Source organism: Ursus americanus, chromosome 17, assembly GCF_024610735.1.
Source record: "Ursus americanus isolate L20-20 chromosome 17, mUrsAme1.1.p, whole genome shotgun sequence".
Taxonomy (NCBI): Eukaryota; Metazoa; Chordata; class Mammalia; order Carnivora; family Ursidae; genus Ursus; species Ursus americanus.
This window is the reverse complement of record NC_142143.1, coordinates 12,821,380-12,840,800: the sequence shown is the minus strand read 5'-3', so window position 1 is coordinate 12,840,800 and position 19,421 is coordinate 12,821,380.

Sequence of the window (19,421 nt, the reverse complement as noted above, 5' to 3'; positions counted from 1 at the left end):
AGAGAGATTTGATTACCCAAATGTGTTTAAATTTTCTGCATAGTAAAGAAAAAAAAACAAAGACTGTCAAAACAGTCTGCAAAGAACTTGCAAACCTCTGAAAGGAAAGGGTTCTTCTTCTTATTTTTTTTTTTACCATACCAAAAGCTCTACACCAGCAAAAAGGCAATAACCAGTTTGAAAAATGAGCAAAGGGTAGCAACATACAGCTATAGAAAAAGAAATGTAAATGTCCAATCAATGAGAAGAAGGATGCTAAATCTCATTCATAATTTAAAAATGCAAATTTAAGCAATGAGATATCATTTGTCACCTTTCAAATTTACAAGTATTAAAAGGATTGATAATATTCACTTTTGTCAAGGGTCCCGAGCAACAGAAACTCTCATACGTAGTTGGTGGAAATGTAGATGAACACATTTTAATGGGGTGATTTGTCAATATCAATCAAAAATTTTAAATAAATTTTAACTTTAGAGCTGTTTTAGATTTGCAGAGAAATTAAGACGACAGTACAGAGAGTTCCCATAGACCTCACACTCGCTTTGCTGTATAACGTCTTACGTTAGTTACTATGGTACATTTGTCACGATTAATGAACCAATATTGATCCATTATTATTAAGTAAAGTCATTACTTCACTGAGATAGCTTCGGTTTTTACCTAATGTGCCTCTTCTGGTCTAGGATTCATCTAGGACCCCATATTACATTTAGACATCATGTCTCCCTGGGCTCCTCTTGGCTGTGAATTTCTCAGATTTTTCCCTATTTTTGATGACCTTGACAGTTTCCTGGTCAGATATTACAAAGTCTGTCTACAAAGACTATCTAACCGTCAGTTGGGATATTCTGATGTTTTTCTCATGTTTCAACTGGCAGAATATATTATTGGAAGGAAACCCAAAGAGGCCAAATGCTGTTCTCATCCCATCATAATAAGGGGTACATATTATCACTGTGAATTCTCCCTGTGGTTGCAGTGTTTGCCAGGTTTCTCCTCTCTATCTCCCCCCTTCCACACTGTGGTCTTTGGATGGAAATCATTACATATGGTCCCCACTTAAGGAGTGGAGAGATGTGCTCCAACTCCCTGCGGGCGGATTATCAGCATAAATTATTTAGAGTCCTTCTGCATGAGGGATTTGTCTCTTCTCCATTTATTTACTCAATAATTATTTTACATCAGTGTTGAGTCATATATTTTTATTTTATACTTAAAGTTACAGTCAAATACTACTTTATTTTGTGGCTCAGATTGTTTCAGGGTTTCCTTTGGGAGCTCTTTCTCTAAGCTTCCCTGACATACCCTCATCATTATACTTTCAAAAAAAGAAAAAAACAAAAAGCAAAGCAAAAGAACTTTCTTATTTTCTGGAACTACAAGATACTCAAGGCTCATCTGGTAAATTCACTGCCCCAGTCCTAGAATCAGCCATTTCTCCAAGGAGCACTGGTTCCTTTTATTAGCAAATGTTATTAGAAACCAAGATCTGGGTACAACATATTCTTACTACTAAGATGACTTTGTTTCTAGCCCTCTAAGCTGACAGAATGAGTATACTAATTACTTTATAGATACATATCTATGTGTAAACAACTGCATCTACATTAAGCAAAATATTAATTGATGCTGATGTGTCCAATTCTAATCCATTACCACATGGACCATTCTAGTTCCTCTTGCTTATTTGTAACATCACATTCCCAACAGTGGGGAGCCTGGCTCACACCATCAATTTACTTAATTGCCTATATGTATAGTGGTTCCAGAATCATTATCCCATATCTCCTGGGGAAACAACTATCGACTAGAATAGAGGACTTGTGTGCAGCTCATTTTGCCTTCAATCTTACGGACTCCCAAAGTTAACTTAAATCAGCACTTCTTTCAGTGAGAGTGTTTCATACATTTGTTATACTGTTAGATTATTTTTGTCACAATCTTCATTCCATCCTGGGATTTCCCGACCTCCGAAATGATTTTTTTTTTCAAATTTGTCTATATTTGACAAATGCAAAGTGTCATGTATCCACAATTATAGGATCATACAAAATACCTTCGCCACCTTAAATAATCCTGTTTCTCAGTCCCCTCCCTTGACCAAATAGTAACAACCACTGATCTGCTTGCTATAGCTATAGTTCTACCTTTTCCAGAATGTTCTATAAAGTATGGAGTGTTTTCAGATTGGCTTTTTTTTACTTAACAATATACATTAACATTCATCCATATCTTTGTGTGGTTTAATAGTTCCTTTTTATTTATTTATTTTTTGTTTTGTTTTTAAAAGATTTTATTTACTTATTTGACAGAGAGAGAGAGAGAGAGAGAGAGAGACAGCCAGCGAGAGAGGGAACACAAGCAGGGGGAGTGGGAGAGGAAGAAGTAGGCTCCCAGCGGAGCAGGGAGCCAGACGCAGGGCTCAATCCCGGGACCCTGGGATCAGGCCCTGAGCCGAAGGCAGATGCTTAATGACTGAGCCACCCAGGCGCCCCATAATAGTTCCTTTTTATTGTTGAATAGTATTCCGTGTATGAATGTATGAGGGTTTGCTTATCCACTCACCTGTTGAAGAATACCCTGGCTGCATCTGGTTTTTGTCCATTATGAATTAAGCTGTTATAAACATTTGCATTCAGGGTTTTGGGGGTATGTGACATTTCAAATCAGCTTTGGAAATACTAGGAGTGTGATTTGGGGGGTTTTGATAAGACTATGCTTAGCTTTGTAAGAAATTGCCTGTCTTCCAAAGTGGCTATGCCATCTGGCATTCACACTAACAATGAATGAAAGTTCCTGTTGTTCTGTGTCCTTGATGACAATTGATATTATCAGTTTTTTTGGATTTTAGCCTAATAAGTACATGTGGTGGTATTCCATTATGGTTTTAATTTGCATTTCCCTAATAACATGATGTTGAGCACCTCTTCTACTTCTTTGCCATCTCTATATCTTCTTTGGCGAGGTGCTCTGATCTTCTGCCCATTTTTAAATTGGATTATTTGTTTTCTTATTGAGTTTTAAGAGCTCTTTATATATTTTGGATACAAATCCTTTATCAGATACACATTTTGCAAATATTCTCTTCTATTTTGTGCCTTGTCTTTGCATTCTATTAGTGTCTTTCACAGAGCAGAAGTTTTAATTTTAATACAGTTCAACATATTAATGTTTCTCTTCATGGATTGTTCTTTTGATGTATCTAAAAACTCATCACCGAACTCAAAAATCACATCGATTTTCTACTTCGTTTTCTTCTAGACATCTTTTTTTTTTTAAGATTTTATTTATTTATGTGACAGAGAGACAGCCAGCGAGAGAGGGAACACAGCAGGGGAGTGGTAGAGGAAGAAGCAGGCTCCCAGCGGAGGAGCCCGATTTGGGACTTGATCCTGGAATGCCGGGATCACACCCTGAGCCGAAGGCAGATGCCCAATGACTGCGCTACCTAGGTGCCTCTAGACATCTTTATAGTTTTACATTTCACATTTAGGTCTATGATATTTTTGAGTTAATTTTCACTTTAGGTATAAGGTCTGTTTCTAGGTTAATTTGCTTATATATAGGTGTCTAATTATTCCAACACCATTTGTTGAAAAGACTGTCCTTTCTCAATTGAGATGCCTTCACTCCTTTGTCAAAAATAAATTGACTGTATTTGTGTGGGTCTATTTCTGGGCTCTCTGTTCTGTTCCATTGACCTTGTGTCTGCTGTTCTGCCAATACCGTACTATTTTGGTTACTGTAACTTTATAATGAGTCTTGAACTTAGGTAAGGTGAGTCCTTTAGCTTTGTTTTTCTTTAGTATTGTATTGACTATTCTAGATATTTTGCTTTTCTCCATAAAACTTTTGGAGAAACTTCTGCAGTTTGCCAAGACCTGCAGAATAGCTTTTTGTTGGAATTTGATTACTATGTATGTTGTAGTCATAAATCCAATTGGGAAGAATTAATAATAGCATTGAGTCTCCTGATTCCCGAGCTTGGAACGTGTCTCAATTTATTTAGAACTTTAATGTCCCTCCTCAGTGCTTTATAGTTTTGTTTTTGTTTTTTGTATACAGATCCTGCACTTATCTTGATAGATTTTTGTCTAAATACCTTACTTTTGGCGACTTTATAAATTTCAAATTCCACTTGTTCACTGATGGTAAATAGGAAAAAACACAACTTTTTTATTGAGCTTGTATCATTCCATCTTGCTGTGCTCACTCTTTAGTTACAGAAGATTTTTGTAGATACAAAAAATCATGACTTCCTGGAGCCTGAAGATTCTTCTCCCAAGAATTTTATACTACAACTATTCTTACATAAGGGCACACAATATATGTACAGAGGTGAAGGGGCGAAATCCATTAGATGGTGAATCTGGCTTTCCTCCTTGTTTCATAAAGAAGTTGGCTGGCCTTTGTCCTTATTTCTGGGGGATAACCTCTCAATCCTTGGAATTTCTTGAGTATTAGGAATGTCTTTGCTATTCTTGGTGAGTGCCTCTGGCCACACCTGATCACCTGAGAGTTATGCTAACCAGGTCACTCTTGATGGGCCCCTAGGTAGTTTATGCTAATGAGATCATTCAGGGTTGGGACCGGCAGGGTGAGAAAGACCAGCCTTGTGTCTAGAGAGGTGGGGCTTTGTGCCCAGTGATATCAGCCCCACCTCCAGGAAGATGAGCAGCTGAAGATTGAGTCCAAGTGCATGGACAGTGATTCAGTCAATCATGTCCATGTAATTAAACCCCAATGAAAAGCTCCAGTGAGTTCCCTTCATTGGCATACCCAATAATGCATCCAGAGGGTACACATCCCTGGGGATGACAGAAGCGTCACAGCTGAGACTCTCCCAAATTCTCACCTTACATTTCTCTCCCTTTGTATCTTTTTCTTATGATAACACTGTAATTATAACATTTTCCTGAGGTCTGTAAGTCATTTTAGTGAAGTATCAAACCTGAGGATCCAGCAGGAACCCATGAGTTTATAGACAGTTGAGAAGTTGGGGTGTCCTGGGAATTCCCAAACTTGTGACTGATATTTGAGGGGAGGGTAGTCTTATGGAGGACTGAGAACTTAACCTGTGAGGTTTGGCCCAACTCCAGGTAGTTGGTATCAGAAGTCATTGCACTCATGTTCCTAAGAGTCCAGAGTTTTAGAGAGTGAGGACAGAGATGAGTCTGAAAAAGCTAAGCTCAAGATAATCAGAAGCTAGCCCTGCTTTATTTTCTCCACAGAAGTACCCGTTTTCCCCAAACTCCGGCCCTCAACAAACCCACACTTGCTATAGTTTCCCAAGGTTCCATTCTTTGAAACATCCTGGAAATATTCCCAGTACAGGACATAACATAGCAGTGCTTTTTTTCTCCTAGGCCAAGATTGGTTATTTTGAGAGCAAGATAAAAATCACTCAGTCATTTCTCTCATGGCAGGCAAAAAAAGCAGGCGAGAATAAAAACCATTTCACTTCTTGTCTTGGGTAATTGCTGGTTTTCTTTTCGCCAAGTAAATTCAGGGATTACTTGAATGCTGCAATGAGTTGGCAGCCAAGATGGCCGCCTCTTTGCAATTCAGGAAATCGGACTTGTTCTGCTTCATCTTTCCTCTTTGGAACGGCAGGCAGTTTTTAGAAGTCTTTTCCTGAGTCTGCTTGGTGCCCAAGCATGAATTCTAAAAGGCAGAGAGAATGAAATGGCTAAAGGAAAGTTGAGTTGTGATATTGGAGGCAATAGAAGTACAGGTGTGTGTAGCAAGAACCATGGTCTACACTCAGGAAGTCAAGGGTTACTGTTCTCTTTGTTTTTGTCGTTATTCTTTGTTTATTTTTTAAGGGTGTATCTTGTAATGTCAAGGTCTAGAAAATGCAGTAAGAAAATTGGGTGAAGGGGCGCCTGGGTAGCGCAGTCGTTGGGCGTCTGTCTTCGGCTCAGGGACTGATCCCGGTGTTCTGGGATCGAGCCCCACATCGGGCTTTTCCGCTGGGAGCCTGCTTCTTCCTCTCCCACTCCCCCTGCTTGTGTTCCCTCTCTCGCTGGCTGTGTCTCTCTCTGTCAAATAAATAAATAAAATCTTTAAAAAAAAAAAGAAAGAAAATGGGGTGAAGCTCCTTCAGGTTTCTAGAAGGACAGGGGTCTCTGACTTAACGTGGCTCAGATGAAAGTACTAAGTTTTCCCTGGCAGGCCAGCCCTTAAAAGAGCAGCAAGCCCCTTGGAGCTTCATCCCCTTCAGCCAGCAAGGCATGGAGGTAGTTCGACAGCTCCTGCCTTATAACAGGAGTGCCTGAAAAGAACCATGCATATTTGGGGGGCTTAAAAATTTTGGACTGATGGGAGATTTTCTTCTCCCTCACAATTTATGTGAGATGTAACCCTCTACCATGAAAGAGAACGTGTTTGATCATTCAAAATGTAGGAATTTAATTAGTTTCTGAACGTATCTGTGGATAGGTGCTAGGTAGACCAGACACTGAGCCGAGAATGAAGAACAGAGGAAGAATAAAACACTTTTCAGCAGGTCATAGGTGAACAAATGAAAAATGAGCATCTCATATGATTAATAGCTATCGTAGAAAGATGGGCATGGGAACTATAATGAGAACCCAGTCCCACAGTGGAGACAGTGGAGAAGGAAGAGGAGGAAACATCTGACCTGGAGGCAATCTGACAGCATGGAAAGCACAGGGGTTTTAAAGTCCATTGGGTGTGTTGCAAATTCCCTTATCCAGCTCTGTGACCCTGGGAGTCACTTAGCTTTTCTGAGCTTGTATTTCTTCACTACAATATAAGCTGATATGTACCTCATGAGGTTGTTGTGAGGGTAGGCTGAGATGTTTCACACCAGTCATCTAGAATGGTGCCTGGCCCGTGGCACATCCCAGCAAATGGTAGCTCAGTGGTGGGAATTAGGGCATGTTGGAGTTCTCCATTTCAGTGGAGTGGCTGTAGGGAAGCAGGAGATGACTCATCTCTCACTTGGACAACGAGGCGGAGACTGAGGACAAGCACAATTAGGTTTGGAGAAAGGAGGAGGAAAATGAATGTGGTTTGGAATGCTTCAGGTGACATGCCTTTGGGACACTGGAGAGGGAGGATAATCAGGAAGGGAGGCTGAGGGAAGAGGCAGGGGTGGCTGACTATACCATGGGAATTCCAGCCACCCAGACAGCTTAGAACTTCCTCTGCCTCCATCTTTGCACTTCCTGTTACGGGAGCAGATGACCCAGTCTCTCCAATGACTCACTTCATTTTGCTTCATCTCCCTGAACTCTTTGAGGACAGCTGCAGGCAGGTATGAGCCTTTATTTGACTCATTCACTCAATCATTCGTTTTTTAATTCAGCAGATATACTGAGGTACCTACTATGGTATACCAAACCTGATATAGAATCTAGGGTAACCACATTGAATGAAATAGTTGAGTTCCTTGCTCAAGGAGATGAACTGTACTTATGTGTCCATAATGTCGGGCATGTTCACGTCCCTTCCTACTCACTGACAGTTTAATTTCAATAGAGGAGGACATGGTTCCTTTCACATCAACTCTGGATGACTTTGTGACAAAGAGAAAAAGAAAAGAAAAGAAAACTGGAAAACAAAACTACCCAGGATGGACTTTTAGAAATTATAAAGTCCAGTTTCCTCAGTTCCACAAATACTTATTGAATGCGTATCATGTACCAGGCACCCTTGGTGCCTCATAAGTAAAAGAAGCCTAAGAGGGGTTTTACGGATTAAATGTTTGTGCTCCCCCAGGGTCCATATGTTGAAGTTCTAACCCCCAGCTTGTGAAGATAGGGGTTCTAGGGAGGTAATTAAATGAGGTCATAAGGGTGGGTCCCTGATCAGATAGCATTAGTGTCCTTATAAGAAGAACCACCTGGGAGCCCGCTCACTTCACCCCACGTCCCACCCTTGCACAAGCACTGGGAAGAGGTCATGTGTGGGCACATAACAAGAAGGCAGGGGGAAGAGGGCTCTCACCAGAAACCAAATTTACCAACACCTTGATCTTGGACTTCCCAGCCTCCAGAAGTATGAGTAAGTCAATGTCTGTTGTTTAAGCCACCAGTCTATGGTATTTTGTTATGGTGGCCCAAGAGAGCTAAGACAGGAGGGTCAGTGTTTTACCTATGGTGACCCAGTGAATATATGAAAGGCCCAGTGCATTACTAGTTAGCTATTGTGATCTGAGAAACCAGTCCCAAACTCAGAAATATAAACATCCATCATTTATGATTTATAAAGTATCTGCAGATTTTCCAGGGGTTGGTCAGTCTAGGTTGGCCTCTACTATGGATAAGTTTGTTCCACGCATCTCTAATCCTTCTCCTGGGATCAGCGGGCGAGCCTGGGAAGGTCTTCCTCATAGTTACCGCACAGGTCAGAGAGAACAAGCAGAAACATGTGCATCGTCCAGCAACTGGCACATGGTCACCTCTGTCTCGTTCTATTGCCCAAAACACATCTTGGAATTGGAACCCGGTTACTTCCACCTCATTCTACTGGCTATAGATGAGTCCAGAATCATAATAGGGAGAGAATGCCAAGTTTTATGATAAAGGGTGTGGATACAGGGTGGGGCACACAACTGAAATCATGAAGGCAAACTAACAAATCCAGGTTTCCAAAGCAGGTCTCAAGCCAGAAGTTGGGGGAGGGGGGCCGTCATCACAGCCAACACATCCAGTGTTCTTCCTCACCTAAGCCCCCGTCATAGCCTCATTTGTCCATTCTGTACACCTCGGGCTACCACTTCTATACCATGACTGGGATGTCCCCATACTTCCAAGTCTGGAGTCTTGAACTTTTCTTTACTTCTTCCTACATCATGAAAAAAGGCTCTTGGGGGGTTAGCTGGGGAAAAAAAAAAAGCTAATTACTAAATTCTGATAACTTGTGTTTTGCTAAATATTCAATCTGAGTGTTTAATCTATATATGGCTCTGTGCCTAGTATGAGGGTATTTGTCTTAGAGATAAATCATAGAACCAATTCTCAAAGAGTATGCACTCCAGTGGGAGAAATAGTACACACACAGCATTGTTCTCATCCCTGTGCAAAAAAAAAAAAAAAAAAAAAAAAAAAAAAAAAAGATTGAATTGAGTGCCAAGTGCTACCCTCACGGAGCAGACATTTGAGCCCTGCTGCGTTCCAACGAGTTTTTGCTATCCTACAACATGGAAGAAGGAAAAAGGGAGCTCACGTCCCGGAGTGATGGGAAATATGGAAGGCATTTGAAATGGAAAGTCTATGAAAGATGACAGTCTCAACTGCGTAAACAAAGCTAATAGTAATAATGCACATTCCCGAGTCTGATTCACGCCCCGTCCTGTGCTGAGAAGTCACTCCCCTTTTCCTCCCTGTCTACATAAAATGCACCAATCCCCCAAATACTGGATCAAATCACACTCCCTGCATGACAATAATCCTAATACTAAGTGCATTCCACACACATCGCTCCTGGTGTCTGCCTCCCGTCGCAGGAATGGGGAGTTGACTGTAAGAGAGCTGGGAGCCAAGTTTGTGCTCACTCGTGTTTTTTCCTAATTGTTTTATGTGGAAGTGTTTTATCTTCATGACAGCAGAACACATTCCTTGAGGAAAAAACAATGTGTCTCCTCTTTATTTTGTCCCCTAATGATTGTTAATGTAGGCAATGCTCAGAAGGAAATGCTTGTTCGACATACACAGTACCACGGCTTATGCTGGGCTTTGCAGGTCGGGAGATGAATGGGACACTATTCCCTCCCTCAAAAAGCTGCCCATCTCCTGAGAAACAGATGTTTAAAGAGATGGAGAAGAGTCCCGTTAGAGAATACATTTTTGCCACCCCACACTCCACCCCGCCCCCACTTCAAAGGAGGTGCCAAATAATAACAGACTTGCTGAAGTCTGAGGTAAAGAGTAGAGATGCTCAGAGTTAAAGGCAGCTGGGAGAGGACAGCAGGGCACCCTGAGGCCACTGCACACGGTCCCTTATTTCAGACAGGGTCTCCGGTAGCTTCCTCAGAAAATTATCTGTGTGTTGTGGTCCCAATGATAAATAAAAACCCATGAGCCCGAGAAGAGGACCAAGAGGAAAGGAGAACTATCCTTCTAGGGTTTTGACTGGACTTCAAATCCATCCGGACCTGGAGCCAGCCCAGGGCTGACTTCTTCCACAGAATGCGCTTGCAGGGGGATCGAAGCACATTGTTTCCAGGCCCATGGCAGTATGGAGAGTGGATGGCCCAGCTTCTGCCTCTGTGTCCGGGCCTTGCTGGGAAGGAGGAGGCATTTCGTCAGCTTCTACTTCCCCACGTCAGGGGATAATGTAGGTCAGTGTCCTCCAACTCCTCGGACACAGCTCACCTAAGCTGTCTTCCATCACTGCCAGTGCCTTTCCCCATAGACAAAAGAGCGAGGAAGAGCCAACCTGGCTTGCTCCAAGATTCTCTGTCATTAAGAATGGCACCCTTGTCACCACCACAGACGAGCCAGCTGAAGGATATTACCAATAGGAGCAGGGGAAGTTTCGAGCCCCTGTAGGCTGAAGACAGACATGTCCCTACCCAATCCCCAGTTGCACATGAAGTTTGGGAAGAATACTTGGTTAAAGAATAGTAGAAAGAATTTTTAAACCAAATTTCTTGGGGTAGAATTTAGATACAATAAATGCCCCCAATTTAAGTGAGCAGTAGGAAATATTTTGCCATAGGTATACACCCAAACACCAGTGCCTCATTCAAGACATAGAAATTTCCCATCATCCCAAAATGTTCCTTCCTGCCCCTTCCCAGTCGATGCCCCTTGCTTCCCAGCCTAGACAACCCTGATCTGATTCATGGTTAGTGTCCAAATGACTTAGTCCTGTCCTTGGGATGGAAAACCAGTAAGTCTAATATAACATGATCAGCACCATACTGGGAAGAGTGTGGAATAAACATGGAAGTACATAGGCGATTCTTTCTTAAAGTAACATTGAAGTTTAGATTCGAAAGATGATGAGGAATCATCCAAGTAAGAAGGTGCTGAAAGCTGGGCAGAGGGAATTGCATGTACAATAAAGCCATGACAAAGGGGGCCTGACCCTATCAAAACACCATAAGAAAGAAGTTCAGTGTGATGGGTTATGGGGAAGATGGGATAAACCATGAGAGAATTAAATAGGAGCTTTGAAGGCTTGATAACAAGGCTCTCTCAGAAGCCCATTTACTTGGTGTTGTGTTTCTAGTAATTGCCTCTATTACCAGAATATAAGCCCTAAGACTGCAAGTTCTTTGCTGATTTTGTTAACTATTGTATCCCCAGGACCTACAGCAGTGCCTGACATGCAGCGGGAACTCAATAAATATTTGTTGACTGAATGAATCAATTCATGAATCCCCAAATTTGTCCCTATTAAATATACGTACTGTAACGATTAAAAATAACAAAGCTGAGTCGAGATGGGAGCCCTGGGAAGTTGGCCAGGCTGTCCACTGACCCTCATATCCCGACCTATTGACGTGGGTGGTTCAATCAGTGCAGGGACAGTGACAAAGTCCCCTGTTCTGAGGGTGGCACTCCCAGGCTCCTATCTGAGGCACAGGGGAAGGCTTCTGGTCCTAGGCTGTTCATCAGAATAAAATACACTAATAGACAAGGGGTAAGGGGAGAGCATGGGACTGAAGGCGGAAGTTAATAAATTTTCCCTGTACCAGTTCCACACTCCGTAGAATAAGAGAAAGCCCACGGTGGTAAACACTTGCAGCTTTACCCAACTGTGACATTTACGAAGTTACAGAATCTCACCAGCATTCAGCTAGATGGTCCAGGCAATCCTTCCCACTTGGCAGATGGGGAGACTGAGGCTTGGAGGGGTGAATCACCTTGACCAATGTCATATGGCCCCCCAGAGTAAGGAAGGGATGACTTTCAGGACTCCTGACTCGGTGGCCAGCAATACACAGCTCAGGCTTCCCCTTCTTCATGACCTTTCCCCTCTTCCCTGCTAGAACTGTCCATTTCCCTCTGTGTCACCTTCCAGTCCGGATTTCAATGAGCATTTATAATACTTGTTTAAAAGCCTGTCTTCTCAAGGGCAGGAACAGTATTGCCCCTGCTTAACACAGTGGCTGGCACATAGTAAGTACTTGATCTGATCACGGTATATCATAGTGGTTAAGGACACAGGAATCAAAAAGCTGGATCTGAATCCCAACCACACTGTCTATTGGCTGTAAGGCATTTAGGCAGGTTGCTTAACCCCCTCGTGCCTCAGTAAAATTATGTGCATGGGAGTACAATACATAGTAAGTGTTCAATAATTGTTAGCTGCTATCACTATTAATAATAAATATTCATTGACTATCATCTCTAGGCAAACATGCTAATTCCCAAAAGACACAGCCATTTAGTGATCCTGACTTGCTGGCCCAGGGTCCCATATGGACTCCTGCTGGAATGGAACTGGAGGAAAAAAGAAATTACTGGCCAATGTGCGCTAACATGTTGGGGCAGAGATAATTCAGCCTTCCGCAAATGAAAATTAATCATCTTGGCTTTACTCCGTAGGCAGACAGCAAAAATGCCAGCTTGCCCCCTTCCTGGCCACTGGCAAGATTGCTCAGGAAATGAAGAAAGGAGTCAAGATTAGTTGGAGGAGGTAGCCACACAGACCACATTGTCCCCATCAGATAAAGGCATTATCAGCCTCCTCTCCTTCCTCTCTCTGGCTGCTGAGCTACCCAAGGCGACAGGCCCCCAGCACAACAGCCTCGTGCTTCCAGCATTGTTACTTCTTAGATTAATCTGGCTTCAATATGTTCCAACAATACATACTTTATCTACGAATGCTAAAAAAAAATCCTATCTGTTACAATTGGAATAGAGTCTAAGGCATTAGATGCATATGCTAAAAATGCCACCGCTGAGATAAACGCACATCGCGTCTGTCCCCTTAGCACCTTGGAGACCATTTTCCAGAATGGATGGTAGTCCATTTCCCGAGCCTCCTTCTGAAGATGATTAATAGAATACCGCAGTGCTTCTTCACATGCAGGCAGAGCTGTTTACTTTTTGCCCCGAGCACTTTGCGATGCACCTTCACCCCTGATCCTGCTGACAATTGTGTGGCATGGGTGGGGTTCCTATCCCATGTCTGTTTTCCACAGAGGGACACAGTTTTTATCTGGCTTGGCTAAAGTCATAGCTACAGCCAGTGACATGTTTTCCCATCCTCCAGACACACAATTTTTCTGCAGCAATATGGTAGACACCTGTTACTTACCCAGCCTCCATTCCCCTTTTCTTCTCACTAAGAAAAAGTAACAGCATGTCCAGCTGGCAATCCTCCCTTCTCCAGATTTTCCTGCTGCTAAGTGTGACCATGAGGGCCTGCACTCACCACGTCAGGTGTCTGGGAAACCACTTTAAAGGGCACAGATTCCACGGATCGCTTCAACCTTGTGGCCCTTTCTTATCATTTTTGCCTGTAATGTAAACACAGGAGTCTGGAAGCACAGCAGCCATCTTGGGGCCATGAGGTAACAAACGGGGGCGAGGAGACAAAATACTAAAGATGGCAGAGGGGAATGATGATAAAAGTGTCTAGTATCCGTATGGCATCAGGGAGCCACTACCCCAACACAGTATTGCCCCCTCCTGTCTGTTTCTTGTTGGCAGCCAGCCATAGTGGTTGCTGACAAACAGGAGTCCTAATTGATCTAGAACATATTTCCCTTCGGACTGGAATGTCCATTTATTTCTGTTCAATCAAATAAACTTCTGCTCTTCTTTTCAATCTCTGCTTGAGTTTCCCCCCATCTGTGAAATCTTCCCTGGATGTCCCAGGGTAATTTAGGGGATCCCTCCTGTGGGCTTCCATAGTACCCCGTAGACATCTCTAGAACTCTCGTCTGTCACACACATTGTATCGGGTAGCTGTGTGTTTGTACGTCTGTTCTCCCCAGTAAACACATGCAGGGACAAGGACTAAAACTTCCAGCACCAGGCCCGTCCCAAGCACCAGGTGCTCGATGACATGTCATACGAGTAATTGCTTCACCTGTGTGGTCTTGGCCACTTTGCTCTGTGCATTCTTGTTATGTTGTTGGAGGTCTCCTGGCCCAGCTTTTAAATATTGATATTTTCCAGAGCCACAAACTCAGCCCCCTTCTGATTTCCTTCCTTGAATGATCTCGTTGAGCTAAGTTCATCGTGCTATGAAGGTGTTGATGCCCCCCAGCCCAGATTTCTGCTGCAGAACTGGGGATCCAGCTGGAGCACCATCACCTTGTAGCTCATGTTCGTGTGCTGTAGTGGTGAGGAGCACTGACTCAGAGCCCATCCGCCAGGATTCCAGTCCAGGATTGCCAGACGTGTGACTTGGGCAGGTTACTTAAACTCTCTATGCCTCTGTTCCCTTCTCTCTGAAAACGGGGAGAGTAATCATACCTATGTAGGGTTGTCATAGGGGATGAAGTCTTCACTATACACGCACAACCCTTACAACAGTGCCAGACTTCTAGTAAGAGCTGGTTGTTATCACACTTGTCACCAGGCAGCACCCCCTGGATGCCCCACAGACCCTTCCCCTCAATACATCCATTCTCAACTCATCACTTCCTCCCAAACAAAGGAGCCCGCTCGCATTCCTACATTGCCTATCTCCATTAATGCCACCATCATCTCTTCAGTCCTCTCCTACCCCCAGCCAGAAACCTAAATTAGACGTTGCCTCCTCTTCCACCCCTCATCCAGGTACTGAAAAAGACCTGTCAAGTAGTCAAATATATCCCCTGAATATTCTTGAATCCATCTTCTTTCCAAAGAAGTGGTCAGGCACAAAGCATCTTGTCTACACTATTGAGGTGGTCTCTAATGTGTGCCCTTGCTGTTTTCATACCGATTAAATTCTTCCAGCACATATTGGCCACAATCGTTACTCCTGTAAATATGATCATGCCACTTCCCTATTAAAACCCTTCCATGGCTCCCGGTTGCCTCCAGGATAATGATCACAGCCCCGTGGTGAGCCATGTTTCTTCTTTGCCTGTTCTCAGCTCATCTGTGCAGCCCCACATCCTACCAGCCTCTCCAACATGATGGCACTGCTGCCATCTTGAATTGCCTTCTGCTTTTCAGATCCACCCTTGAGTGTATTCCTCCAAGCTTTTGATTATATTATTCTTTTCACCTGGTATGTTCCTTTTCTAGCCTGCTCCCCCACCCAATCTTTAGGGCAGATTTCTGCTTATTCTTCAAGTTTTAGTTTAGGCTGTCACCACTTCTCTGGATTCCTCCCAGATTTCCCAGGCAGATCTAGAGAGTGCTTTTCTTTATGCCCCTGTTATATATTCAGACATGTCTCCCAAATTTCAATCTCACTGGATTGTAACTGGTTTCTTGCATGACTGTCTTCTCTGGGCTATACATTTCTTGTGAGGCAAGACAAGGCCATTTTTGTTCATCTTTAGAGCTGCAGTACCTAGCCCAGTACCTGAAATTGTTGATACTTCATAAATGTTATGGATAAATAGCTCTCTATCATAAGTAACACCGTTTGATTCAGAGACCACGCTTCTGGAATGGATATTATTTCTCATCCCACCCCTTTTACTTCACATGAAAGTACTCTGAGGTTCAGAGAGGGAGAGTGACTTGCCCAAGGTCACACAGTAAGTTAGAGACAAAGGATAAAGAGGGTTTCGTGATCCCTGGTCACAAGTCCTCTCTGCCATCCTGCCATTTTACATAGATGATATTTTGGTAAGGATATATTTTAGTAAGGCTACAGCTTCAGTTGTATATATCAGAAATCCAAAATAATGAAGACTAAACGAGATAGGGTTAATTTTCTTCCCACAGTCTGCCGATAGCAAGTCCGAGGCTGATACAGCACCCTAGGTGACAGAGGTCCATGCTCCCATGGTCTCGTGGCTTCACCAACCCTCAGGTGTTGCTCTCAGCCTCCTGGTCACCATACACTTTCGTCCCAGTTGGCAGGGAAGACGAATAGAGGAAGGGGACTATATCTTCCCTTTAAGAGCACACCCGTAAGTTCCATACAACGCTTCTCCTTACATAGAACTTCGTCATGTGGCCACACTTATGTCCAAGGAACATATTGTCAACTCCAGGTGGCTGTGTGCCCAGGGGAAATTAAAACTGTGTTTATTTGATCCTAACAACAAGCCCATTAAATGATAGGGTTATTTAGTTTTTCCTGTTTCACAGGTCATAAAACTGCAGTCCTGAGATTTAAAGATACCAGCTTTTGTGTCAACAGATGTGTATTTGAACCTGACTGTGCCATTACCGATTACTGGATTTGGGGCCAACTGTGTAACCTTTCTAAGCTTTAGGTGTCTTACCAGGTGACATCTTTTTTCTTCATAGGGTCTTTGTGAAAGTACTTGACACTGGTCCCTGGTACAGAGTCATCACTACTGTTCTTGTGGGGCAAGCTCAAGGCCTTACCTGAGAGCAGCGGCCTCACCTGTCTGGTTCAGCTCCACGTTGTGTCCTCACACCTACCACAGTCCCTGATGTAGAGTAAGCCCGAGTAAATATTTGTTGGAAGAATAAATTAAGTTAATGAGTCAGAACTGGAACCCAATGGCTTAAGCTCCATGCCTCATGCTGTTTCTGTGCTGCCAGAATGCTAGTTCTCCCTATGATCCTTCCCTCTGAAGATGAGCCACAAAATCCACATCGAATCTGTCTGGATTCTACCTCAAAACCATGTATCAGCCAGTAGCACCCAGAAGCTGGGGCAAGTATGAGGGCTGTAGGGCAGATTCATTCCCTTTCGCCTGGGCTCTGACTGAGGCAAAGAGCCTCTGAGTAATCACGTCCCTCGTGTTTCCCAGAGTTGGGCTCCCAACTTACCCCCATTATCAGCAAAGTCCACTGCAAGCCCAGGACTGAATCAGGCCACAAACACACACCACAAACCCATAGGCATTTCCTCTTCCAAATGAGAGGCCTCCTCTGTGTCTTCTTTTGTGAAGACCCCGCCCCCCTCCTCTTCTGCGTTTTCCAATGTGTGCCATTCTGGGATGGACACAGGTATGGACAATCGTTTCCAAAATAAATCAGCCAACACTCAATAATAAAATCAAAACACTAGTTCAGCCACAGGGATGGGCAGAGGGAGAGTAGGATCTGGCAAAAATAAGAAGTGGCAAGAACATGCCTTGGCCTCAGATGTGCGCATTGAACTCCCCACTCTTCACAACCTGTGGTCTGATCAAGTCACCGAAACTCCCAGAGCCTCCTGGGTGCCATCTGCATAATGGGGTGAGATGCTCTTGTCACAGAGATCCTGCGGGATAGAGGAGGCAATGCTTAGGAGGGTACCTTGGGAACTGTTAGGTTCAAGGCAAATAAAGGGGCTTTTGATCCCCAGACAGCTAGAGATTTGGAACAACTACACGCAGTGTTTCTTCTTCCTACCAATGACTTCTCTCTGTATATCTGATGCCTTTGGCTTAAAATGGATATCATTGGATTCATATATCTGAAAGGTTGTAAGAGAAATAAAGATGAAGCTGGTTTGGGTAACTTCAGAAATTACGCTCACGGCCAAGAATAAACTGAAAGAATGCTTATGGTAGGAAGTGTTGACATCTAAAAGTGCTACCCTGGCAGGTAATGATGCCCCCGTCACTGGAGACTCAGGCACACTGGCAAGGGGTCACAGAATTCATGCCTCCCTTAGGGATTTCCACTCCACCAAAGTTAGAGCCCTTTGCATCTCCAGCCTCTTTTCATGTCTCTAAACATGACCGACATGCCCCAAGGGGACCTGCCCCTTAGTCTGAAAGATTGCCTTTTACCTCCGTCCCACAGATTGACTTGCCAGGTGCAGGCTATAAAGTAATACAAATTTAGTATGATCAAAGAAATCGGAAGGAATAGAAAGTATGAGCAACCGGAGATGAAGAAAAATGATCTGGTGTATTTGCAAGAGAACGAACCAGATCTTGAGGGAATCCAAAATTTGTAGTATTTAAAATAAATACCTCAATGAAATGACGAAATAGAAGAATTTATGTGGCTAAAAAATCAGAAAAAAAAAAACAGAGTCTTTTCAAATTATAGGAGAGATCCGAAGAAATAATGCAGAATATAGCACAGAAATAAATACACATTATAGAGGAAATGTGAAGACAGAAGAGAGACATTTTATTTTATGTTTTCCATGATTGTATTTTTATTTTTCCAGTTTTATTGAGATATAATTAATACATAACACTGCATAAGTTTAAGTGTACAACATAATAATGTGTTATATGTATGTATTGCAAAATGATTACCTCACTCACTTTAGTTAATACCCATCACTTCACATAGTTGGGGTGAGTGTGTGTGTGTGTGTGATGAACACTTTTAAGATCCTGATCTCTTAGCAACTTTTAAATATACAGTATGGCGTTGTTAATGATACTCCCCATGCTGTGCATGGTATCTCAGGAACATATTTTTGGGGGGAATGTAAACTGGTACAGCCACCAGGGAAAACAGTATGGAGGTTCCTCAAAAAATTAAAACCAGAAGAGCACCGGGGTCGCTCGGGCAGTTAAGTAACTAACTCTTGATTTTGGCTCAGGTCATGATCTCAGGGTCCTCGGATGGAGCTCAGCCTCGGGCTTCCTGCTCAGTGGGGAGTCTGCTTGTCCCTCCCTCTCCCCCTCTGCCCCTCAGCCTGCTCATGCTCTCTCTTTCTCTCTGAAATAAATAAATACAATAAATAAATAAATAAATACAATAAATAAATAAATACAATAAAAAAATCTTAAAACTAGAACTACCCCCATGATCCAGCAGTCACACTTCTGGGAATATATCTGGAAGAAATGGAAACAGTATCTGCACCCCTATGTTCACTGCAGCATTATTTACAATAGCCAAGACACGGAAACCACCTGAGTGTCCATCACCCACTGATGGATAAAGAAATTATCACACACACACACACACACACACACACACACACACACACACACACAGAGGAATATTATTCAGCTATTAAAAAAAAGGAAATCTTACCGTTTGTAACAGCATGGATGAAACTTCAGGGCATTAGGTTAAGTGAAATAAGTCAGAAATGATAGTGCATGATCTCACTTATAGGTGGAATTTTCAAAAACTCATAGAAACAGAAAACAGATTGGCAATTACCAGAGGTAGGAGGTAAGGGGTAGGAGAAATGGGTGAAAGTAGTCAAAAGGTACAAATCTCCAGTCATAAGAGACCTGTTAATATATGTTACCTGGAATGTTGGAGAAGTGTTGGAGAGAATGGGGAAGAGGGTAACTGGAGAGTTAAAAACAAGACAGAACTCAAGTATTTGGCAATAATATATAAAATGTTATGCAAGCAACAAAAGTTGGTCAGATTTAAAGTGGTCTAAGTGCTTTACAGTTTTCAGGAACAGAGTAACTCTAGATTAACCCTAGA